This window comes from Ammodytes marinus, assembly GCF_949987685.1.
Source record: "Ammodytes marinus genome assembly, chromosome: 7".
NCBI lineage: Eukaryota > Metazoa > Chordata > Actinopteri > Uranoscopiformes > Ammodytidae > Ammodytes > Ammodytes marinus.
Window position 1 is genome coordinate 9,764,315 of NC_137211.1, and position 27,285 is coordinate 9,791,599.

At 39.0% G+C, this 27,285-nt stretch overlaps 1 protein-coding gene across 2 annotated transcripts in view; it reads right to left on the reverse strand.

Moving 5' to 3' along the window:
* casz1 (castor zinc finger 1) overlaps nt 1–23,530 on the reverse strand; it is a 138,339-nt gene extending 114,809 nt beyond the window's left edge. The window contains exon 1 of one of the 2 annotated variants that reach the window (XM_080031084.1): nt 23,450–23,530. The gene's annotated coding sequence lies outside the window, so the exon portion shown is untranslated. The remainder of the gene's footprint in view (nt 1–23,449) is intronic. The other variant, XM_080031080.1, reaches the window with a different exon arrangement.
* Between the last annotated feature and the right edge of the window lie 3,755 nt (nt 23,531–27,285).

The following is a 27,285-nucleotide window of genomic DNA, read 5'->3' on the forward strand; positions in this document are numbered from 1 at the left end:
TCACATTGTGTAATACGAGAAATTAAGTTCTCAAATTATGTTGGTATGCTGAAAAGGGACAGAAATTCGCTGCTATGTTTCTATATTCAAGGTCTAAGGTTGAACAGAGGAGTCACTAATACACAGCTACACTTGAGTAGCTGCTTTTGTCTGCCTAACAAAGCACATGTCCTACACGTTCCCCATCGGACAACCTTTAGCCATTTTATATAGCATTGAGTGGAACAATGATTTAGTGCACCCCAATCGAGAAACACTTCCGGGGCTGTAAAAACAACAATCAGCCTCTTTGGATTAAAAGGCCATATGTCCTTTAACAAAAAAAAAAAAAAGATGCTTACTAGCAATAAGGTGGGCGAAAATAAAATGATCCACTGACATTGCCTCTAATGCTTTTAATCTTCTTGTGATATCTTTATAGCTTTTAACCTTGCTTTGTAAGGCAGAGAAATCTCCCTGCTTCGCTCAATGTTAGTTCAAAGAAAAGCATTTGGATCGGATTTTTTTTCTGGCCATGGGTTAGAAACCGATTCTGATTTTCTGGCAATACAAAATGTTATTGTATCTATCCGTTTTAGACCTCCTTAGTTTTTTTCTGTGAACTTGCAGAATATTCACATCATCATCTACAAATGTTTGCTGCATCTTGTAATACAAAAGTTTTAGTATACAGATCTTAATCACAAATAATAATTTGTAGTGAAATACACTGTTATACACATGGAATTAAACAAATATAGAGATATTTCACATATTGTGTGAGCATATCATTAGAATTGCCCTGTAGAACAATATTTAAGACATGCTGTCAATTTGAAGACCAGCTATAGTTTGAAAAGTACCTTCATCATCCACAAAGTAAGCAAACTGAATTTATGTAATATGTTTTCATTTTGTATAATGATTTCCGAGTAGTAATTTTTCATGGTTGGGATTCACAACATTGCCAGCTAGTGTAAAATCCTTGGTGGAGCTTATGTCGGAGGTTGAACCTTTTTTGTTCCTTACCTGGTTTAGGTATGCAAGGCATGGAACATTTGATCATATGAAGCAGAAGGCTTGTCATGTTGCCAATGTTTTATGACAAGGCTTATTAATAGTCAATATTTTTAATCAAATTTCGTGTTTTTGTGTTTTTAATTCGCAATGATCCAATACGTCGGAACGTAAAACCTAAAATATTTTTGGGGCATTTCAGCTGTAAAGTAGGATCCAAGAATCAGGATTCAAGTTTCTCATGCTTCTCCTGAATCATGGAAAGTAAAATTAGACACTCGGAGCTACATGTCAGCAAAATGACTGTACTGAACAGTACATGTGCAACACTAGATGGGCCAAACATATTCATATACCCAAAGCTTAACAAGACTCCACAAGTCTTGAGCAAACGTATTGCTTGTGTCTGAATCTGTCAGTGTTTGTGTGTGTACTTGATGTCTGTTTGCATGCCGACCTAGCCTCAGATTGCTGTTTGAGGATGTAATTGCTCTGCTCCTCTCCTCCTCGGAGTGGCCCAGGATGGATCTGCGCGGGCTGTTTAGCAGTCAATGGCCGGTGCAGATTGTAAACAGATCTCCCATGAATTGCGGGTTTAGCGGTTTTGTGAGTCTCCAAACAAGGTTCTTCCGATAACGCCATTCTCTCCCTGACAAAATCAGCCACTTTGCTGCAAGGGTGTGATTTGAGAGGTGCCAGTCAATGTGATTGACAGTACTAATCCCCCACAGGAGCAAATAGGAGGAGAAAACAAACCATGCCCTTATAGAAAAACATGTCCCTGTTTAAATCCTACTTTGGGTAAATATTTCACCTATATAACTGCACAGCCAAGACCGGTGGAGGTTATTAAAAAATTAAGCCGAATAATTGCCCAAATTAATGTTTTGAAGAAAAAAACACAACTCCCGCCTTGGCATAAATGACTCAATAAATGAATGCCAGAAACAATTCTGTATGAGAAACAAATACATGATATGCATTCAAGCCCATGTACGTAGACCAACACAACTGATAATGAGAAGCATATCTATGCATAGATTTAGTTTTTTTTTAACTCCTATAAACATAAAGGCTGGCATTTTAAATGCTAGTGTTTCCATTACTTTCCATCTACTTTCTAAATACATCCTTTGTTTGTGTGCTGCCATGAAGATTAAGTCCTCAGACAGTTGCACAGCACTGACATACAAAGCAGACTGTGACTTTTAAATTAAACATTAGGTGTTGCTGGCCAGTAGGAAAGCAAGTCATCAAGCATTAAGCACACATATTAATTTTCAAAGAACCGCTGGTAATGGGAACATCTTGGAGACATTGATGGTAACTTACCCAAAGCTGACAGGACACCCATATTAAATACAACACTTTAAGCAAAAAATCCAGTTTAAATATGCATACACCCTTTATACAAAATTTACTGTATCACTGAATGAAAACATTTAATATGACGTCATGTGCCAATCCATGTCCAAAGACAAAACCACTGACAGAGTATTTCAATTTCATGGGGAACACTGTGGTAGCTGTGATAAGACTGATGACACAACCAAGGCAAACACTGCAGATTTGTGGAAACTCTACGGTGCAATTAGCAAAGCGTTCAGTTTCCACTGTCAGTTTGATTTGGGAAAAGTACAAAAAGATCATTTTAACATAGAACATTTCAATTACACACTCAAATCTTGCTCCTTGATATTAAACTATTTGATACTATTTGGATGGTTTCCAATTTCATAATTATATTTGAGCAATTTAAAAGAGTATCTTTAAAAAAGCCACAAAGTGGTGTGTTATCATATTCACAGACCATACTGCCAAAAGGCATTATGAGGGTTATAGTGCTTTAAACTAATGCTGAGTGACAATTTGCCAAGAAAATATACTCAAATCAGTAAATTATTTATTAAGCCAATAATTTAGTCAACAACACTTGTAAAATCCAAACCTAAAATTGTTTGCTATGTCTGAACAGCTTACATCCTAGACCACTACCACACAGCAGATACACATACCTAAAATACAAAAGTGTTAAATTCATCATGATAAAAAACTGAGAAAAGAATAAACAGAACTGGTTGTGTGTTTGCACTGTAGTCACTGTGTGAATAGACTGTTAGCGAGGTAAACGACTGCATGATGGAACAGACGCACAATATATCAAAAACAACAATATTTTGCACTAAAAGCAAAAAATTTACATTAAGAGCTAACTAATGCAGATAATGTCACAGTGACTTTAAGGATTATAGCCTAATAATAGAGGTATTGTATATTAAACACATACAGATGTCACACATTTCCAGTGATCAGTGGGAACACAGCTGGTACAGAAGCACATTCTGTCCCACGTTTTCCTTACAAATGATGTGAAAATGGCCCATTACAGCAAGGAACAAAGAGGATAGGCCCCATGTTAGAGCCAACCCCTCATTGATGCCCTGGTGACTCGGCCAGCCACTCTCCCAAGGCCTACTCCTTGATTAAATGCATAATCCACTACTCCCCATCCCCAATGATTTAGTGTGCCTTTAAATCAGCTTGCGCACACATAAAAACCTCAAATAAAAATCACCAAGAAAAACCATTGCACTCTAACTGTTCTATTAAAATGATACCCTGCCCAGCCTTTCTTCTCTGCAATACCGTTTATTCCACATGAATGCATATCTTCATTTTTTTTCATAGGTATGCATATAAAATATTTAAAGTTTAAAATGTCACCGTTGAAACATCAAATGCAGGAGTCTCTCATTAATCAGCAAGGATGGAGGTTCTCTTTTAAGGTTATAACCCTTTGAAAGAGCAAAAATTACATTTTTGACCTTGAAGATGAGACAAACTCGTAAACGTAAAATAATTTGCAGTTTAAAGGGGAAAGAGATATCGGTTACCTCAGCCAGCAGTGCTCTGGCTTGCTAGAGGGAGACCAAACAAGTCTCATTTTCATATTTACATTCAAGCTGTTAAGATTAATTTGAAATCACATCAAGAAAAAAAAGAAACAAAACTTAGAAAACATCAAAAGGGGCAACTGTCAAACTTTCAAATCCATGGGGCTCTAGCTATCTCCAACATGGGAAACGCAGACTTTTTGCTTCCAGTTTTATTAAATGGTGCATGACATTTTCATTACTCAAGTAAATTAAATTGACTAATTTTCTTACAAGCCATGTACGTCTGCTATTTTAGGGAGGTGCAGAGAAGAGAGCAATTGTTTCCACACCTACACAAAAGAAATGCAAACGTTGGATGTGCTCTCAGAAGCAAAGTGATTTCAAAGCCTTATAGGAAATTTGTTCGTTAATGAGGGAATTTAGGGTTTTGATCTTTTCTTTGAAATTGGGTTTTTGATCTTAGGCCTAAGTGCTTATGTATGTTCATTCATGTAAATAAAACAACACCAACATTCATAGACAACATTTACAATCAACATTTTAGCCTCAAATCTCCATCTGCAACTAAGGGCGTGTTCAAACCAGCTTTGTTTAGTGAGGTTAAAAAAAACCCTGGAGAGTTTAAGCCCTTGGTGAGGTTCAGCGCAGTCTGAGAATCTGGTGCGCACTTAACAACCAGACTCTGCTCCGATTGAAAAAGATGGTCTCAGGCCACTTGCAGCTGAACCCCATCCGCACCAATCACAGGAATCGTACGCATAATTTGGCCGTCTTTTGCATGATGTCATCATTAAATGCACGTTTATTTAGCGCACGTTGTCAGATCATACGCTCATATGCTCTGCCCGCTACAGTCTGCTGCTATTGTAACGTGGGCTGACAGAGGAACTGCATTTAATAGATTCTGGCTGTTACAATATGCGCTCCACATTAAGCATGAAGATAACCGGACAATGCTCTGTGGGCGATGGTAGAAATTGCGAGCGATTTGCCTTTTTACTCGCCAAACTGTCTGGCCAATAATTGAACAGCATTTCCGCGCACGTGACTTTTGTTTACAATGTATAGTCCGTTTGAGCTTTGCCTTTGTGAACGTGAACCGAACCATCTAAAAAACAAAACAATGTATCTGCTCTCAACTGGTGCACACCGAAGAAGCGGACTATTAGGTGTGAACGTGACCTAAGAATGGCAAATAAGATGTTGATGTTTATAAACGTATGAATACTTTACCACTTATGGTTAACAGAGACACCACAATATAATGAGACAGCTCATAATAACACTTTTAAAAAACAATAAATGACTAACTTCAAAGGCATCTAACGCATCTTCAGGCTTTTTAATTCAGCTTTGGTTGTGATATGAGCCTTGGGAAAACTAATGATGACAATCCATATGTTCTCTGAGTGGCAACGCATTCACACTTAAAATCATGAAAAACATCTTGATATACTGAAGCCTGAGAGAGAGTGGGACCACATTAATATATATATATATATATATATATATATATATATATATATATATATATATATTTATTTTAAATAATAATTAAACATTCAGTAGAGAAATAGTGAATTGTTGTCCAGACAATGTCTGAGGAAAAGACGGAGTCAGCCAGGACTTGGACCTGGCCCCTCCTCTGGAGATGAACGGGCTGATTACCTTCACCTCTCAGGGGTGTAAGCCACATGGCTGACAACATCATTGGAAAATAGACTACCGTGCTCCTTTGGGCCCTATAACAGCTTACATTTAATCGGGGGGGGAAATTCACACTAAAAAGGAGGTGACACACAGCCATGCTCTCATATTGTTGAATACATTATGAGGGGAAACCACAGTGAAAGTAAGCCAGCATTTGGATTTATCATTTATTCACTTTTTAGTTGGTTGTTACGATCGGCTTTCTGTGAAATGTTGAATTAAAAATGCTTCATTAAAAAAACGATGGTGCCAGCTGAACAAGTACAACGGATTCCTGTAACACCTCCATACTTGCACCTGTTGGGTTGGGGTTGTTTTTAGTGAAGTAACCGACATTCTATCTCAATGTTTACCCCAAAGACCTTAGGAGAAATGAAGCCAAATATATGTACAGCTCATAGGAATGTGGAAAATGTTATCCTATCTCTGTAGCCAGCTAGTGACCTTTTGGCGTTCCCTAGAAGGAGATCTTGGTACAGAATGCTGACATCCCCGTCACCAGAATAATTTTCCCTTGCTGCATGCGTTTTCCTATTGGTTGCCGTAGATTGCCGTGTGTTGTCAAACATACTAATAGCCATTCATGATTACCTACTCCGGTTGTTTTGAGCTATAAAGGTAAATTCCTAAGCATATGTCACTATATAATCTTCAACCATCATTGTTTTGTGTATTATGTTATAAGTGCTAATCATTTGATAAGTGTTAATTCATTATTTCTGTAAGTTGTGAAGCAGTGATAAGTTAAAAAGTATGAAAAATAGACTGGCTGATGGGTGGGTGTTAAAAAGGGAAAGTTTAAATAACGCAAATGCTACAGTCACTAATGATAAGATGTGTTTCTGAATAAAATGTTCAACAGCGTATCTGAATGAATTCTCCCAATAGAAACAAACTAATATATCACATGCCATAGGATTTCTCTAATATTTTTTTGTGTGGCTGACTCAGAATACAATTTACACTCCCACAGTGCACTGGAATTACCTGCCTAATGTACCCCTGAAAGCTCCTAAAAAGCCAACTGTGATGATTTAAAAAGACGTTAGCTTAATTCTGAACACAAGAGAACTGGTATGAGTAGTGAAGGAAGTTCAAACTATAAAAAATAATCCAAACCAAGTTAGTAATTGTAGTAATGAGTAATTTTCTAAGTCCTCCACAGTGTATCCGTGACATATTTTCAGTGCCACTGGATGAAAAAATAGCAATTCCCAAAAATGATATCCCACTAATCCTTTGATGAGTAAGCTGGAACCCTCTGTATGACCTCCATGTTCGTCAACAGCAACCACCATTTAGTGGCCGCCTGAACTCTCTTTCAAAGGTTACTGAATTAACTTAAAATTACTTACAATGATATTAAAATGCTGAGCTCTTTTGTTGTGGCTGTAAATTAATTTAAACCCTCAGCGATTTGAAATATTCTGACATGTGGGGAGGTTGGGGGGGGGGGGGTAAAAAGAATGGCAGAAGTGGGGCTTTCTGAATGCTTTTGGCTTGGCAAATGCTCGTCTTGAATGATGAGAAAAAGAAATTGGGCTTAACTGGAAACATATGCTATTCCACTGGAGAGGAAGCCTTGGTAAGAGGATCATGGCTGTGTAATAAACGGAGACAGGAAAAGGGCACGTGTGGCGGTTTGGGTGGATGAGGAGTTTTTCTAAGGCGAGGTGGAGCCACAGTCTTTTTTTTAAAGAAGAAGTGGTGGCTTAGTTACTCAAACCTCTCTTGATCAGGGTGTTGAAAGCCACAGTAGCAGCAGAACGCTACAATACAAACAGAAAACAGGCACACACAAACAATCAATATAAAAGACGTGAGATGACAACAGTGGGTTTCTCACAATACCATATTTCTTACTTGCCCTTTATGTCTGTAATTATCACTATCAGACTGGATGCCCTTGTTTTACCCTGTGTCATTTAGTAATTATAATTAGGATTTTTTTTTTATCTTGTCTCTTTGCTATTCTTGATATGATTGCTAAAAGGAAATGTGTCTCCTGATAACGCATCATTACTGGGCTTTCTTTTGTAGAGTATGCTGAAAAGCTGAGAAGGTTTGACAGTTATTAGTTTTTTTTACATTAAAAATAATTACAAAACATTATATACAGTATATCAACATGCCAATAACATGAACAACAAACCTTAGAGGTAAGGCAGTAACCAGGGACCCTTTTGGGCTTTTTATTGTGCTGGCCTCTAGTTTGTATGTACTCTGCACTAGGGCATATGTCTGTGCTGTAATCACAACAACAATCTTTTACAGATTGCCCATAATTAGAAAAGCTCTTCTCCAAACCAGCTCCATGTTAAGAGCATGATTGCAGCCAAATTGAGCAGTAATTTGTACGATGTGGACGTGGGTGCTGTGTGAGGGGAGAAGTCTGATGGTTTAATGCCACTTTTATCAGGTCTGGTTAGCCTGCCTCACTCAAACTGAACACATGGACCGTTGGGTCAGACTGGGAAAAGAGCCTCTGTATTGCATCACAGTGAAACAGACATCAAGCTGATTAAAAAAGGAGGGGGGTGGAAAAGGCAGAACCAGTATTCAGGTTTTTCGGTCCTCAGTAACCCCAGGAGACCTATCATGGATGCTAATGGAATCAGTTGCCCTACTATTATACAAAAACCTAAACATCACCTGGCGTTCTGTGTGCGAAAGAACAGATGCACTCATTATTATTCCACAAAGCCTATCAAGGCCATGCAAGTGAGAGGTCCAATAAAGGCTGTCCTGTTACTGGACCACAGACAGAGCATTAATTATTTGCCGTAATGTTTATACTTAGTAATGTCTTTTTGAACCTTGATAAGAACTGTGCAACCTCATCATGACCTCTGATTCAGTTAGATTCCACCTTTTCCCAGTAGCGTATTAGAAGGGGGGCACTGCTTCAAGAATTATTTAGCTGTATGATTCTCAATGAAATAGGATCCACGGTTTTCAGAGTTAGGACGTTTTATAATTTTCCCTCACACCTCTTGGGGGTCATTTCCTAGTTGCTATTATGCCCTTAAGTATTCTTCATATCATATATTCTCATCTTTAAAGAGAACATGACTCTTTTCAAACAAGGCTTTTTGTCAAAACCTCTTTTGGATTAATAATTTTTCCCCACCACCAGCCAAGTTTTCTTGACCGCAGGAAGTTCTGTTCTGGTTTGATATGCTAGTGGTGGCAAACACAGCCTCATTCTGTTATCCTTAGGTAGAAATGAGGAGCGGGCTATAGAGGTCTGGTATACTCACCTGTAGTCAAACCTGTACAAACCTGTTGTCTTCAACTATAAATGACTCAAGTGACATCATTTGAGGCAATGTATTAGACTATGCACAGCTCCCTCTGAAGCCACAAAAAATGTTGTATAACATCTGTGATTAGCTTATGTGTCCAAGACCAATTTCCCTAAGGGGTCCTTGAAGTATATCGTATCATATCGTATCATATCGTATCGTATCACATCAAATTGTATCGTATCTTATTCATATGCAATAATACTCTGAATCAATACAGATACGCTTTAAGAATGCCTTGTATGGTTCTCCTTGCTAGTATGTCAACAAAGCAGGAACATTGTTGAAACTTTAAAAAGGTATGAATCGAGCAAGCATTTGTAATAACATTAATTGTGCTGCCCAAGTTCTTGTTTCAACTTCTCATAGCTTAGTCACAGAGCACATAGGCCAAAGAAAAAAAACATACAGAACATTAAACCAGTGCTTGATCAAGTCACATATAATATTAAGAAGGCCTGGTGGCTACAATATGAGTACACCTGTCAGCTGTAAGTTTCCACTACATAATGAAGAGTTAAGTACGTCTTTATTATGCTACATCATACCTTATCTTGTGTTAAAAGACACATATTAAATAACTTTTAATCAGTCAAAACTGCAACGCACTAAGCGAAACACTAACATATAAAACTAGAAAACCCTCACATAGAGAGGAAAGTCAGGGCAGTTGATAGGCTGTATCAGCAAAGGTACGAGAGAATGTCTACACCCACCATAATTACTGCTGCCAATCCAGAGTGATTTTATAATTCCAAAATCATGACACTTCACAAAGACTCTATAATTGCATTAGGATGGCCTTTCACACTTCAAAGGTCTATCAATTATTTTTTCCTAGGACCTGTCCTGAAATATATCTCTTTTTTTCTGAAAGCCAAGTCATGAGAAGATGTGGTATTTTTCATGAAAACATGAAAAATAGCCACTTGAGATGGAACCTTACTCTCCCGGCCTTTCTGCCCTCAAAAACATCCCAGAATAGATCAATGATGTGGTGTTAAATACACAGTGAAGCTTAAAGAATTTCATAAATGGATTGAGAGAGGATAGTTTCAAGTCCAAGAGATTCAAGACCAGTAGAGGTCAAAACAATACCGTTTACTGCACAATGAAACCTCATGACCAGGAGTGAAAACAGATTTTCTTGGCAACAGCTTTTGGCGCGTTTCACTAATAATGATCCAAAATGTAGATGTGCCCTAAAGGCCACTTTTTGAAAATAAATTAGTTAAAGGGGTGGTGGTTCTACATTCAACCACATGCTTGCCAAAGTCTGCTGTGTCAATACAAACTACTTAGAATTTCTGTCTCAGAAAAGTTTCTTGGCCAAAGTTGTTTTCTCACCACCTCGCATCACTACTGATCAGAACCACATTTCAGACAACAAAACAAGGTCTGCTCGTTCAGTGGACATTTTATGACATGTTGTCAAGGTGGTGTGGATGAGTCAGAGTGCACCAACGCAATGAAGGTTCAAGCTACTGCAAGCAGTGCAGCTCTCTGGCTACTGACTCCTCAGACAGATTTTAACCGTAGCTGTACAATTGGCTATAGGAATAAGGCCCTGATGAAAACACTGCTTGCCTTGATGATAAAAACAACAGCTGCTGGAACAGCACACTACTAGTACCTTTGCTCTAATGTCCTACCAAAGCCTACTGAACCACTATTCGGCAAACAAGTTTCCTTCAATATAAATAGCAACCAAGTAGTATAGTCTTAAAGAACTGGCTCCAGAAAACTGTCTCATGGAACATTAGAGATGTAATTTTTGTTTTAAATCTATGTGTGTGTGAATCGTTTTTTTTTTTTTTATCCTAAGATCAAATACAACCACCCAACCATAAAATATAACACTGTGAATGCAGTCCTTAACAAAGTGTGTTTCTCTTGGGTGAATCTGTCTGTTTGATTCTAAAAGAGTAAAGACTCTCATGTCAGGACTTGACCATTAATGTTCTTTTGCAATAATTCATAAATGTCACATCACTGCCGCCGGGTAATAAATGAAAATATGAAATATTGCTGTTTTAACTTTGGTTTGCAATGGTATGCTTTGAGGGATATTTTCGACTGTTAAAATCTTCTAGACATGTGGCTGTACCCGTCAACAGCAAAATGCAGATTTTCTTTTTGGATTGAATTTTAGCCTTCAGGTGTTTATGAACAAAGCACAGCATCCATTCACAGAAGTGGAAGTCTTATGACATCAATCTGAAATAAAGTTAGTAATATTATTGCTTTCTAGTCAAGTGACAGCTTCAGATCTGCTCACTTAAGAAAATGTATGAGATTTCATTGCCAAAATGGTGCCCTTGTCAGACATTGAAATGGTGCCATGTGTTAAGTTTTATGTGATGTAGTTGACTCCAACATAACCATTCTACAAGCTCTGATCAACTAGTCCACCCATATGGAGTCCACAGAAACTGCCGACATCTTGTTTTCCCTTAATCACAAAGACACATTAGGTTTTTATATGGAGCCACTCGTCATTTAAAAAGCAAAAACTATTGTGCTGTAAGTTGGTTGTCCATATACTCCGACTTCCGAGAAGTGCCACAAACAAGGATACAAATAGAAATCTAAGAGAGAAACTGCCCATTTATTTGATTCAAAACTTCAGCTGCCTGATAGTTTAAGATACACAAGTGTCACACATTTGGGACTCAAGAGGAAGAGGGAGTGGCAACACAGTATTTAAACAAACAGACAAACATAAAATATTTCTGGAAGATGTTAAAATCCCTGCAGAGCACCAAAAGTAATTGGGCTTAAAGATTTACTGCAGGCCCTCTTATCTGTCATTACTGGCGATTGTGAAAGAGAGGCAAACATATTCTACTTTTTGCATTTCTGTTCTGATCCCAGTCCAACTCTATTAAACATTTGTGCTACAGAGGATGCCTCAACTTCATTCTCAGAGCACTGCTTGGATTTGGGAGAAAAAAAAGAAAGAGGAAAAACTCTCTCAGAAATTAAGTTCTTTAAGACCATCTTTCCCCTCTTCTGTTCTTAATAAGAGATCTGTTTCTTTTTGTTGTTTTTTTCTCATAAAGCTCTGCAATGTATGAAAGCCCTGGAATGAAAGCCAGTACAATAGCATTATGGAACAAAGGCAGGAAGGAGATTGAGGGGAAAAACAGGGGGAAAATGGCATCATCTCTAAACTTAATGAAACAGCATCCTTTCATTTTTTCTAGTAATTATAATAAAGATGGAAAAACATAATAAACGTCTCCCTGCCCCCACCTGCTAACAGTAATTATAATAGACTCAACAATAAATGGTAAAGCAGCACAGAGCTGCATCTTGGGAATTCTCAGGAGTCTGTGGATTAGCTTGAAAAGCCTGAATGATTAAAATACACTAATTAAAATTTTGTGTTCCTTGGTAACTCGTCTTCCAGGGCCCCCTTGTGCTGGCAAAATGGGAATAAATGCGACAAAAGCAAATACTCTTTTGGACCTGAATAAATAAACAAGTCTAATCAACTTAGTGTTTTTACACAGCGAGTTACATAAAACTTCCTTGATGACCTTTCCTCACACTTGTACTTTCCATCCAACAGGACAATAGCAAGAATATTTTGACGGCGCTATTCTAATCATGCAAGGCTTGCCACACTGGTTAGATGTCTTATTACAAAGTTTTTGATTAGGCCGCTCATCCTCATTGTGACATTTAATTGTTTATTAGACAAAGTTTGACATCAGTGGAAAAATGACTTTGTTAGTTGTTTCTGCCTAATAAAGACATTTGAGCTAATAACCATGTTTTATAAACAAGAAACCATCTCTTAATAAAGCAGAATATGTTACACATTACTGTTGTGGGGATGGTGAACTATATTATAAATTTTAGGAGTGTTGACATAACGCCTGGTATTTACCATAGGTGTGATGAACAAGGCAAGTGTGGGCTTGTTTTAAAGCCTGCGGTGGAGTTAATGTATTGTTAAGAGATCAGACAGGGAGGAATCAAACCACTGCAGGCTGCAGTTACAACATACTGACATGTATAATCTACCCAGGAACCAATATCACTCCTTTTGCATTTCTTAGGAAATGAACTAAAACAAGCAAAAAAATATGTAGATGTAGTGCAATCAAACGTTTGCCTTTGGGGGAAAGAGACTTTTTAAAGAGTGCCTCTGCTGGGGCTATACCCATGGTCTCAATCGACAGTGAGCATCCTCTTATATGACGCTGTCTTCTTAAATAATGTCAAACTAGTAGTATCCTTGTCTTCTGCACCACAAGTTGGTGCCATGGTAGCACCAGTTAAAACCAAAAATACACAAAGAAAGCTAATTGACTGACCACATAATAGGATACTCATTTTGAGGATGCCAGCAGCCATCAAATAATAAATCAACTTGTTCTGAGTATTTTAGAAAAGAATACACCCACACACACTCACTTGAATGCAGAGCTACATACAGTAGTTGCAACTGGCTGCAGGGGCTACTCTTTGTAATAACCAACAATTTTCCAGACATTCCTCCCTGTGTATCACCACAGTGAAGAAGACATCATGGCCCCAGATCTGTCAGTCAGGTGGGGCTCTGGCTGTTGTGAACCCCGTCTGGTAACTGGGATTTGGCCCCTTTCTGCCGGGGTGTCAAAATAGAGCTGTTCCTCCACAAAAAAAAACTGTAATCCCTGCCGGTATTACCAAAGAGGCTAAAAAGATTCAAAAAGCCTGCTTACAAATTTAATTACCTTTGCAGTTAACCAGAGCTTAGCTGCCAATGACCTGATATTTCCAATGAAGACTAGCTAAGGGGGGACGGATTGGAGACTGACGCGCCGAGTGGGCCACCGAGACTGGCAAGCGTGGCAATCCAGGGCGGCTCAGAGGCCTCCGGTGGGCCTACTCAGTGCCAGCCAGGGCAACAACAGCACACATGTGGCCCTATCTTCTGCTGGAGTGCAAATTAGATACAGTTGATTAAAATATTGAGTCATTTCACAGTCACTGTTGGGGGAATAAAAGAAGTACTGAAAATGCGACACGTCTGTGTATGTGTGTGTGTGTGTGTCTGTGTGTGTGTGTGTGTGTGTGTGTGTGTGTGTGTGTGTGTGTGTGTGTGTGTGTGTGTGTGTGTGTGTGTGTGTGTGTGTGTGTGTGTGTGTGACAGACAGTGAGAATGAAGAAAATTAGGGGGGTGGCCTGGAGAAAGACCAAGTCCAAACAATGAGCACATTCCTCATTTATATAGATTATTTCTCTTTGACAAATGTGCCCTTTCCCAAAGGACAACTTTGCAACACCTCTACTTGCAATAGCAGAGAGTTTTCAGCAATCAATCGGTTCAGAACAGTATTACATTACAAGTTTTGCGGAAAGCCGCATGAATATACAGTATACTTGTGTTCATAACCAGCATGTTCCACAGACACAGTGTAACTTACTACTTTCTATAAAAAAATCCCAGTTCTTTGTTCACCCAAAAAAGTGAAAATGACTTGCGGTACAAAAACTTCTGCCTCGCTGGAATATAACAAAGGGAAATTAACACTTTGGGGTTGCCCTGGTAACCTAATTGCATCACAACACTGCACACAGGAGCCAAAGTAACTGAATTTTGATGAAAAGGCAGTGATAATTTACAGCATTGAGAAATTAGTTGCCGTGGCGACGCGTTAATTACATCTCAAATTAACAATGCAAGTGTAGTGAAATTAAATATAAATCATATTTTCTGCATAAATTACAGGGGTTGATTAGTGCGGGCGCCAGGAGAGAGAGGTTGAGATTCCAAGGGCCTGTCACATCCCCCTCCTTCTCTCTCTCTCTCTCTCTCTCTCTCTCTTTCGCTCTCTCGCTCTCGCCATCATTCCCTCCTCCTATTCCTCATTGCCACCCCCTCATCCTGACTGGTTTGTTTAAAGATAGGGACTAGATTACACCAGAGGACACAACTCAACCTGAGCATCTTTGCATTTTTACAATAAATGAATCAACGCAGTGCAGGAATAACTGGCCTAGCATAGTCATGGATTTGTATGCTTTTTTTTTAGGCCCTTTTGGTATATAACCGTCTATTAAAATATATTTAAATGTAAAGGTGAGATTGTAATGGTGTGTATGTGTCAGTCCAGCACTTTGAATGCTTTTGATCTGCCTGCACTCATATGAGAAGAACTTTCACCAAGTCTGATGCATATCTGTTAAGTGCTGCATAATGCATTTATAAGTGCCACACAAAAATCTATTATCGGTCACACCCAGTCTTATTAAAACAATGCTCAGTGCGCACTAATGATCGGATTTTAATTATTGAAATCCATGCCTTACAAACCTTACAAAGTTGCCTAAGGTGTTCTGTATGTTTGGAACAAAGCACATCTATACAGTTTTTATACATCTACAATGTTTGCCAGTGTGTGTGTGTGTGTGTGTGTGTGTGTGCGTGCGTGCGTGCGTGCGTGCGTGCGTGCATGCGTGCGTGCGTGCGTGCGTGCGTGAAGGAGTATCGTGCGTGCGTGAAGGAGTATGTGTGTCCGTAGAAGTTAAACTGTTTAGCTAAGGTTTGTACAGGTCTAGGAAAGACAGAAGACAGGAGACAGAAAGCACACACAGCAGAGAGAGAAAGTGAGTCTCTCCTCCCCACGATTTCTCATGTGGCCCGACTTCCCTTTAAGCATCACAAACAAGCCTCAGGAGTGATGTCAAGGAGGGAGGGAGGGAGGGTGCTGAGCTGAGCTGAGAGAGAAAGCTGAGCGTAAACACAACAGCAACAGGAACCAACTTGAGCCATCTAAATTATTCATACACCAGATGGATACGTTTCCCGAGGATTTCACACTAAAACGCAGCTATTCAGCTTCCCTGCGCGTTGCTCTATTCAAACGGACGGCGCCAGGAATCAAGATAACTATCACTTTATCTAAATCGTTTCATGTCTGATTCATATCAACTTTGAAGAGTGGAAGCCCCTCGACACCGTGATCTCACGTTTGTTCTATTCCACAGGCACAATGAAGGGGGAACATGTTCTCTTTCCTCTATCTTCAAAGACGTAGGCACCAATATGACCTTGTCTGAAGGATATTATACAAATCAGAGGGTCCTCAGAGAGGCATGTCATGTATATCACTGACTACATCTCACCCGCGTGATGAGTACTTCTAGGCAGCCCAAAGGTGTCAGGACTGAAAATAGAATAGCTTTTTATTGTAAATCTATAGTGGTATTTTTACAACAGTGCGAGTATTAGGCCACATTTACTGACATAAAAACTGACATGATCAAGTGAACTTGGTGTTAAATCCACTTGTGTTTTTATAAATTTTATATTTTTCTATATGTCGAAAAAGTTAAAACAGAATAAAGTCACTCTCTCCTCCAAACAGACAAAAAGTATTAACAAATCATTTATTAACTTAACTTTATTCAGGCATGATCAAAATGATGCATATGTCAGTGCTTTCACATTTTCCATGTTAATCAGATCACCAATTTAGATATTAATTTGTTCAAAAGTATCAATAGTGACTGACAGTAAAGCCATTTGATTCTATCTTGCGTGGGAACACAATTTCCCACTATGCCATAAAAAGCGTTTACAGGACTGTTAACTCATTGCCCAAATATCATTAGCTTAAATATAATATGTAAAATAAGTGTGTTTACCTCTAAAATGTTATATTTGCATAATTGTTGGAAACAAGGTGACTGTTGAGAGATGAACATATTTGAGTTTTTGTAGGCTCCTTCAGCTTTAGTCAAAATTTATAGTTATTACAATTCACTTTGTCTATATTCTCAGTTCAGTAACAATTCATTCATTCAACCATGGAATAACAACCACAATAGATGGGTGTTGATAGTTTAATTATCTAGCCTGCCATGGACAGATTATCTTTTTGTACACTCCCATGAGAAAAATTCCTGACTTATTTCACAATGCATGCTTCCATTCAAACATATTGTATTTTTAACATGTTGATGAAGCCAACAGTGCCAAGTTTCAATCAACATAGCTATTCATAACAAAGATGTCTGGCCTCTGAAAATGAAGGATGCAGCTCTGACCTGTAATAAATGTCTTAAAAAACATAAATATGTTTACAGTGGTTCTCCTGCCACAGATATTAGTTAGGAGTAAAACTAATCAGAAATACCTGCCAACTGATCCAACTCTCGCACTTACAACACATTCAACTTTTAATGCAAACGGTCCTGCCTCATTTAATTGAAAATAACTTCCTGTGCTGGAACTAGAAGGTTGGAATGACCTCAGTCCCTGAGGTGCTCCTCTGCCGTACTCATCCATTTGTAAATGAAGATGACGACTTTTAAAAGGACGAGACATCATTAAGAGAATAAGTAGCCTTTCCAGTGGTCTTTTTGCACACACCCCTCTGGAAGCAATTCTGATGCATTTATACAGAACTTAAAGTGCTTGAAAGTGGGAGGGGCTGCAGTTTAATGCTCCAATAATGCCCAAGCATAGTCGTCCTCCCAAGAGGTAAAAAAAAAAGTAACACACTGAGACTGACCAGTTTAGCTTTAAGAGGCAGTTGAGAAAGAGTGAAAAACATGCACTGCAAGTGCCTTTATTCAGTAAAATACAGTTCTATATGCATTCAAGTGTCGCAATATAACAGCCAGGATAGATACACTATCCACACGAATGAGTGAATTCCATAAAAATGCCACATGTCAAGTTGTGAGACTGAAACCAGAGATGGTCAAATGACATTTATTTAATTGGCGTATCTTATACTTTAGATAGAAATGGGAAATATAAGAAAAGGTCAATAAAAACAAGTCAGGGACCTTAGTATCAAGCTGTAAAAGATGCCTTTGTCATCTCTCCTCATTTGTCTTTCTCCTTCCTCCTCCTCTCATCTTTTAGGTTACTGTCACTTGCAAAGAGCTAAAAGTACAGCAAACACATCAGGCCTACCAGGCATCTCAGCATCCATCATCCTATGCTTATGCCACAGGCAGAAGAGCTGGCCCAGCCAGCACCACGCTGGGCCATATCAAAAACCTGCCACATATAGTCTTCAAATTTAAATCGATAAGCCAAAGCCTGTTTCATATGTTGTGAGGTTTTCCCTAAATGTCACATAACCTACTGTATACGAAAAAAAGGCAAGACCTTCCCAACAAGTTGAAATAAACCCTGCAGGATAATAGTGCTGGCTCTCCTGGGGGAACCAAAAGCTGATGGCTTTGAAACAGGAGGGAGGGTATTTTCAGCGGGGCTGCCCAGCATGTGAGATCCTGTATGTCTCACAGCTGAGCTTGTTTTATTAAAAGGTTGTTTGAAAGGCCCTGAACCCAAGACATCAGTGGTAATGTTTGTTTGGCTTAAAGAGGAGCAGCATTCAAAAAGCTAAAAAGAACAGTTCAAATAGTCAAAGTGCAGAAGAGAAAATGAGATGGGTTTGTGCCCATAGTGACTTGGACACATATGCATGGAAGATTTGTGGAAATTAATAATACGGCCTCAATATAGCTTCAATTACAACTAAAAATGTTCACAGCACAGGCATAGCTTAACTGCACTGTGCAAATAAGTGCCAAACCAGTGCTGTTATCAGGTAATGGAGTCAGAGGAAGAGAGCGGGCCTTTGTGAACTTGACACTCCCATTAGGCCCCGACTGGAAAGTGCAGTATTTGATCAGGAGATGGGAATTGAGCAAAAATGAACTGAAACTAGATCCCACATGACTTATTTTCCTGTTGGCTCTCAGCTTTAGGTGTCACTCAGACTTAATAAAGCTCTCTGATACTCATTTTATCACAGAAAATAGACTGGGCAGAAATAAAATCAGTCGGTTTTGCCTTAATGGAGCAAAGTAATGGTGAGGTGAAACTGACACAACACATTTTGTCCATAGTAATACTATCAAAATGAAAGCATATTCACTTCTGGAGTTTTCCAAGAATCAATTCAAACTGAATATTGGCCTTTTTCATAGAGTTTATTTCATAATGGCTCCAACAAATACAGCACTTTGGCAATAGTCTGTCACCTCTGGTGATAGCAACACAGCTATTTCACCCTATAGAGTTACAGTATTCTCTAGCCCACACCGAGCCTCCTCCACCAACCTATAACTCTTATTTTATTTCCGCACTTTATACATTAGAGGTACATTACACCCATCCCAGTGGATAGAATGAGTCCACTTTTACACCCAGGTGTTACATTGCAAGGTTAGGTCATTTGGATGGCTATGACCTTTGATGGCTCTGTCTTCAATGAAAATGATCTGGTGATCTCCGCATTGACATGCACACAGATGCCCTTGTGCTGTACATTCACACTATGGTGATAAGGCCAGCGCAATTCACTTGGGAGACATTATGGAAATATTCATTTGGGAATTACGAATTATAATTAGAATGTAAGGCCACATTTCCCTGTCTTAGGTATGGTGGGGATAGTGTGGTATCCCTGTGATAGGGCTAAAAAGCACATGAATAAGATTTTCCTGCATCTTTCCTGGATTTTTCTTTAGCAGAGCCTATGGTTGGTAGGTTTATCACTCCAGTCTTCTTGAGGGAATGCGTTGCTTTTAAAGAAGTAATTAGATCAAGTAAAGTGAGAGAAAAAATATTACACTGAGTCCCAAGTGTTCTGGTATGCGATTAATTATTCTGAGAAAGACAGATGTAAAATTGTGTATGCCCATCAGCGCTAAGACTTTCTGAAGATTTATCATTCATGTAAATCATGAATAAAATATTTCCTTGTTGAGAGAAAATGCTACACCTGTTTGGTACATCATTTACTGCAAGAAAATAAGCAAACATATCTGACCTATTAAAGCCGAGAATGGACATACAATGTGAGTTTGTGAAGTAGGGTGTTTTGCATACAATAAGGTAAAATTGTTAAAACAGAGTTTACAAAGTATATATTGCTTCACTGCTGCAACTTTATAAACTCATATACCGATCATCAATTACAGAGTGATGCTGTATAAGGTTAAAAATAACATCACAGAGCTAAATTCCTTTCTTCAAAAAGCCACTACAGTAACTGTATTGCATGCATATGAAGCACACATGCGCTTCTATTTTCCCCAGATGTCTGAATAAATAAGGAAAAACAGTCAAGCGAACGCAAGAGTGTCATGGAGATCACGGACAAGGCTACGGTGGTGGCGGAGGTCGAGCCACAAGCCACCAGGACGGTAGCGTCTCCAGTCGCCCCTGGCGACCATCACGTTGCCATGCTCCGGAACAGACAGGGCTGCTCGCACAACAGATGGAACTAATGATGCGAAACAAAAGAGATCATTTCACCATGGTCCTCTAGGAAAGCCACAAAGAGAGGCTTGGAAGTTTGAATGATGGGACCAGGGGACTTGCATGGGGTTAGATATGGGTAGCCTTTTTTTTTCCTGGAGGTGCACAGATGAATAGGAAAAAGGGCCTTTGATGTTTCTTGCACAAAGCGGCACATTAAAAAGGAAAGTATAAAAAATCTGAGAAATGGTAATCAACCTTTAAATTCTGCTGGGATCCCCACTAGAGATGGGTTTTGTTTCTGATTTTATGGACTTAGGGGTTCCTGATAAATATCCAGTCACATATGGGTCATCAGACAGATGAAAAATGGTTGGCAAGATACTTGTGAAACCTAAACTTCAGAATGGACAGTAGCTCTTATGATCAAATCCTAATATGTTTAATTATTATATGAACCAATTTTACAATTTACTTCAACTAAACTAAATACAGTAATTACAGTAAATACTTCACTATGTTGGATCACCTCATCTGACTAGTTTTAGTTTGACAGCTGAGCCATGTTAAATAAATTATCATCCCACAGAATGTTTAACGAAGTAAAAACTATTTCAATACCAGTCTTTACGGAAAATGTATACAATACTTTAATATCAAAACAGACTGATGAGCAAGTGAGTTTTGTAAGGTCTTTGTAAGTAGAGTTACCTATGTGCACCAGGGTTTCTGCACAATGTGTTGGATAGCAGTTGTAAACAAACTGCTGTGTCCTGAACTGACAAAAACAAATCAAATTTGAGCGGAGGACATTTGCATATCCTGAGGGACCGGATTAGATTTAGAGGTCATCTCTTACGAGCCAGTCCTCAGCAGACACCAATGTAATGTTTCTATGTCAAGTACGTTCAATCGCAGCCTATGTGAGCCCACAGTCTGTTTTCCAAGTCAGACAGTCAGAGGGAGGGAGCGCGGCTCTTTAAATACAGCGTGTGAACTGAGAGGAGCCAAACACCTTGGGATGGGATTTAACCAGGATGGAGCGAAGTGGAGCCCAATCCGTTGCCCATCCACACATGGAGGGGATCACTGGGAAAAAGTTCAGCTTCGACACTGACACAAACAGCGGAGCAAGGCCTGTATTAGAGTCAGGTTAGCAAAGATAACACTATCAGCCTGATCCCCATGGGCACCAAATGCCTGGCCTTGCTGGCAAATAAAGCTACAGTGTCTTGACTCCTTGGCACATTAGCTCTGATTACAATGACCTTCATTATATCAGCTACCCTTATTACAACACGTAGAAGGCGTCTCTCCCCTGGGCAAAGCACAGTGGGGGAAAGAGTAAAGGAAAGTGGTGAGATTCTCTAGTCAGGCCTGGGCTGTGGAAACCAGTCCTAAGACCTGTACTGTAGTGTGCAATTAGCACCTGTCAAAACACTGATATTCAAAAATGCTGACTAGTCAAATCACTTTAAAAGAGTTTGTGGATGTACTATTAATTCAGATTTACCTGTACTGTTTGTATAGATCTATAAAACCCTAACAGTGTTCTGAGACCTCTCAGCAGTAACATCATTACCTGAACTGCAAAGCAAATATAACCTAATTTCAACTTCTTTGTCTTTTTGTCCTTAGTTTCTTAAAATAATATTTGTTGAAAGAACCACAAATCAATTTAATTCCTTCTTATTTTATTTTTTTACTGCTTTTATTACTAAATAACATGCTGGGCTATTCATAGGATCTACCACTCTACATCCTTTGCGCGCAGATGAGCCCTGTTTAATATGTAACAATGTTGTTAACCTCAATTTCCTTCCCAGTCTGCCCCTCCACAGGCCACATTGTTAGCCTGAGCGAGCTCTTGGCAAACGTTAGCGCCGCGGTGGTGGTGACTCTCATTCAGTCTGACCACCCTGCAGGCAGAGGGGATTCTCTGCTATAGCCCGGCTCATCCCTCCCTCCAGGCCCCTGCTGAGCATCTCGCCCTCCCTCTCTGCTGGCAGGTGACTCACAATAACAGACGTTGCCCTGAGAGAGCCGCTTCATTGCGTTCACTTAGCGCTGCCAACACACACCCCAAAACGGGATGAGCTGAACTATGGGGGTTCTGAAGACCATCCCTTCAGCCAGCGGGAGGGTGCAATGTTTGTTTTTGTGCTGAGATACAGAGGGTTAGAGGAGGAGGAGGAAAGGGAGGGGGGATGCAAATCGGCTTGTTTTGGGTTAAGAACAAATGAAGACATTTCAAGAATTACGAGATACAAGTGCAAAAACAAGAACACCTGTATCAGGAACAAAGGACAACAACCTATGAGTGGAACAAACAATATCACTCTCAGCCAATCATTCACATATTTGTCAAAGTATAATTCCTGAGGAAGAATAGAGGATGAAATGGCAATGTAGACAACACTTAAGAGTGCACTTAAGTTGCAGTCAGTGAATCTGGAGAAGAATTTTTGTCAATATAAATGTTTGTTAAAATCAGTGAATATCTCCTCACGACCCGCTACCTGTACGTACAGTGTGTGCGCTGAAAAAAAGATCTGGTGGTAAACAGAAAACAGAGGTGGCCCACCCCAGCTAGCAACATGCCCGTTTACAGATTTTTTTTTCAGCGCACACACAGAACGTAAAGGTAATGGATCGTGAGGAGATATTCACTGATACTGACAAAACGTGAAACCGCATTCTCCAAAATCGCTGACTCCACCTTAAACAGAATCAGAGTTTAGGCCAAGTCGATCCACTTTGATTGTATGTTTCAAAAAAGCTAATAAAATTGTAACTTAATTATAGATTCATAATGAGCGACTGTACCACTGCCAAAAACAAGTCCCATACCAAGGCAAACAGGCACCTGTCGAATACTCTCTGCTCGTGGGTTCTCATAGCTTAATTAATCTAGGCCTTAGGGTATCATGACTAGTGTGTGCTGCTTGTGTGCATGTTTGAGACAATTAAGTTGTTCCTCGAAACGGAGGTGCAACTTCAACATGGAGCGGAGACACCAATACTGCACATAACAAGCCGCGTTTTGTGAAAGTAAAGTCAATGATCCAATAATTTGTTTCGCACTGACCGAAACAGAAAATTAATGACGACACTGTGAAATGCTTTTTAATACAAATTAATTACAAAATCACTTAGTTTGATCTCTCATTGATGGCAAATCAATCCAGCTCCAATTTATACCTGAAATTATTTTTCACCCATCACCGTCTTAGGTATTGAATACGTTTGTTATTAAATTTACAGCAATTATTGGTATACCATGTGCAAAGAGACACAAATGTAAGTTTGGGACTCACCTTCCCTGTTGAAGCGCTGAAGCTGAAACCGCTGAGGAGTTATCGCCTCTGGCCGATGCTCACTCTACTGCCAGCTCATTTCTGTAGATAAACATAGAACAGCTTTACCATCACATGCAGTTTCTTTGAAATCAGAGATTTAAAGCACTTGATCTTGTTATAAAATGTGTAAAGTTACAGCAGGAAGCCAAGAATCGTGACACTGGTTTTCTTCCAGGTGTGACCAAGCATCATAAACAGTGTTGGGAACGTTACTTTAAAAAAGTAATTAGTTATAGTTACTCACTACTTGTTCCAAAAAGTAACTGAGTTAGTAACTGAATTACTTTATAATAGAAGTAACTAGTTACCAGGGAAAGTAACTATTTGCGTTAGCCTACTGTAAAATAAAAAAAAGTTGCTGTATGTCAACAAATTTGGATTTTTCTGAGCAGTTTTCACAAGTCAGTTGAAATGAGTAGAACAGACAGGTAGGCCTACTTGTAGGCTACATAACCTTCAATATTTATTGCACATCAACAGACAGCAAGAGGTTTATCCTGCACTTCAAGTAGGCCTAGCCTATTTTGTTCTCAACAAAAGTAGTAGAGGAAACTGCTGAATGTACCGTGCTGATCTGCTATCACTGAAGGCCAAAAACGTCAGACTATGAAGCATGAGACGATGAGAGGAGGAGTAAGGATTTATCCTATGTTTATTTCCTTCTTTAACATGCACAGCAGCATACAGATCCCAGGAAAATAACAGTAGCAATATTCGGCTCATGACACGCTAAACAGCTGTTGCAACCGGCGAATCGCGGCTGTTTAATAACGTGCATAAATTATAATTTATAGAGATCGGGAAACTCCATGCACTTACTCACAAGGGCGATGCAAACAAACTCAGGGAGAGCACGTTTCAACCGTGGATTGATAGGTGGTTACTGCGGCAACGCACACACACTCACACAACAGAGAGAGAAAGAAAAAGAAACTTCTATTCACTAAACAGGCGCTCCGGCTGACTGACGTGACGGCGCTAACTGACAGTTATAATGTCATCCACACTGAATAAAACACATCTTAAAACAGTATAAGAAATAACAATCGCTTATCTTGTTGTTAACCCACTCGGTCTCCTCACTAGCAGTTTGTGTAGTATGGAGCCAGGGGTGCTTTCGGATTACACAGTTTATTCAATGAATTCATAGTAACGAACCGCATTTAACGTTCAGTAACGATAACGGCGTTGTAACGAAGGAAAAAGTAATTAGTTAGATTACGCCGTTACTGAAAAAAGAACGGCGTTATTCCCAACACTGATCATAAAGCAGGAGAAGGAAGGGGGCATTGGCTGTGTGTTGTGTTTCTAAAATCTCCAATAAATTCCCATTATTCCAGTTTTTCTTTCTATGCTTCTGTAGCAGAAAAAAAGTGAGTGAACAAATTGGTAGCATATTTATTGAAAAATCTTAATGAATGTGGTAATGACTTATTGACATGAAATACAACAGAAATAATTGGTGATCAAAGTGAATTAGGACAAAAGTATGAAATTCTTAAGACTGCTAATTACCAGTTTGAATGAGCCTGATAACGAAAGAGAAAATGTATTAAATGCAATAACTATTACTATTGCTAATTACATTTGCAATTATGTCACTAATGAGAACGGCTTAATTATCAGAACATTGGATAAATAAGAGTTTCGCTTTCTACCGTTGGTGATGGAGGTGGTGATGTGGTTACAACATCTAGGGTAAGGGGCTCTGACCAAAAACACAACACCAAAGATAAAGCTATCAACCATTACAGTAGCAATCTCTTAATGTGATAAAGTAATGATAATGTAAAATATATCCAAAATGGCTTCAAAACCATGTTCTGTATGTCAAACTTAAACTGTTATACAAGAAAGTTATGAAAGGACAGCAGTTAGGCCTTCTAAGAATGGCCTTTTTTATTCAGAACTTTGCAACTGTGAGAGAATTTCAACAGACCAATTGTTTAAATTGTAATTTACAGATCAGAAAGGACACTACTGTAAGTGTGGAAGGTCAATTTGTTCTGCTTGTTTAGTAAATAAAGGGTTAAGGGTGCCAGGGATGCACCAATGTACCAAGAATGATGAACCTGCAGGTAAGCTAATGAGGCAAGTCTTCCTTGTGACAAGTTGAATTGCTTCAGCTAACAAAAATAATGAACTGCTTTACTTTGCATTGGAAAATAATATATATTTTTTTTACAACATGGCACAAACTTAAAGCACATATAATGTGCTGGTGTAGGTCAAAAGAGAGTTATCAATGTATGAAATGAAAAAGTAATATGAGAGTATTCTTAGCAGAGGCCAGACACAAATCCATAGGGCAGTTATTGACTGCTTTGGACAGGATATGACACACTGATCCTACTTGTGCATCTGACCCAATTGGTTTATGACTGCTAGAGGAACAGGAGACTATCGTGACATCCTTTCTCACTGATCCCCAAACAGCCCTACCGCCCCCGCTCCCGCATGGCTGTCAAAATATTGCCGTATCACACTCCGAGACTCTCCACATGCTGTTGATTTGTCTCATATTCCAAAAGGGCGTTGCTCTACCTTTAGGAGAGCGGAAGTGTTGCATAGGACCGTGTCTGAGTGCCAAATAGAGGCACAATGGATTAGAGTCATATCTACCACATGGCTGCTTCCTAATCCTACCATCTGAGGTAAACACTGAGCCAGGTGAGGCAACACGCCTGTCTAGGCCCCACTGAAACACATAGGGATCTCCTCCTCAACATGGGATTCCTACTTCCGACAAGCATAGTTTCCGGTAATTATTGGGACATTAGGATGAGCCTTATTCCGATTTATATAACGCAATGCTAATTCAGTGTTTTTTCCGAAAAAAGTTTCTCTTGTATTTGTTGTTCTGTATACACACTGTTTGGAATGATCAATCCAGTAAAGAATGTCAGCTAGCAGGGGGGATTTTACATTACCAGAAGGAGTAAGACAGTTTGGAAATCTGTAATGAATGTTTACTAGGAGTATTGGTCAACACATGCTCAACTTAAAGACAGTCAATAGCATGTTCGATATTCATTGTTAAAGTTAAAACATATCTCTAAAAAGTGGAGCACACAAACTAAAGTTGTCAAGATGTATTTAAGTCATATATCTGCTTGCAGTTTTCTTGCAATACACACAATCTGTTTCGACATTTGTTCAGAGCCTGAACATCTGTTTTTTAATGTGTTCAAAAAGTGTGTAATAAGGTGATACTTCTGAGTTGTGTATGTGTGTGTGTCACTGCCAAAGAATGTTGCCAACTTCAGTTTCAAAGTCTCTCCCTCTCACCTCAGAGGCAGGACAAGAAAAGGAACAAAAAAACAAGACTGAAAAGAACATTCAATGCGTGTTTTAAGATAGGGCTGGTATTACTTAAAATATTTACATCATTACGTAAAAACAGGTTTTGATATGTCACGGCATGAATGTTTTTCAATACATTTTTCACACATGACCTCACAACTCGGAAAAAAATGTACACACCCAAGGAACAGGTACTTGTGGTAAAAAAAAAGAAAACTAACAAAAAGCTTGGGTATTTCACAAGTAAATGTTAGTCAATGTTCTTTCAGTTAATTGTCTCAAACTGGTATTTTCCAGTACAGCGATGACTCTTTCTGGGACAGGGAAGTACAATTAGATAGTAATGCTACAAAGCAGCTAAAAGGGTATCAGATTTGTGGAGAAAATTACTTTCAAAGACTGAAACAGTATTTAAAAAAGAAACCAATTCTGATATAAACATTCGGTATATAGACATCTTACTGTAATGAAATACATGCACATAATTAGTA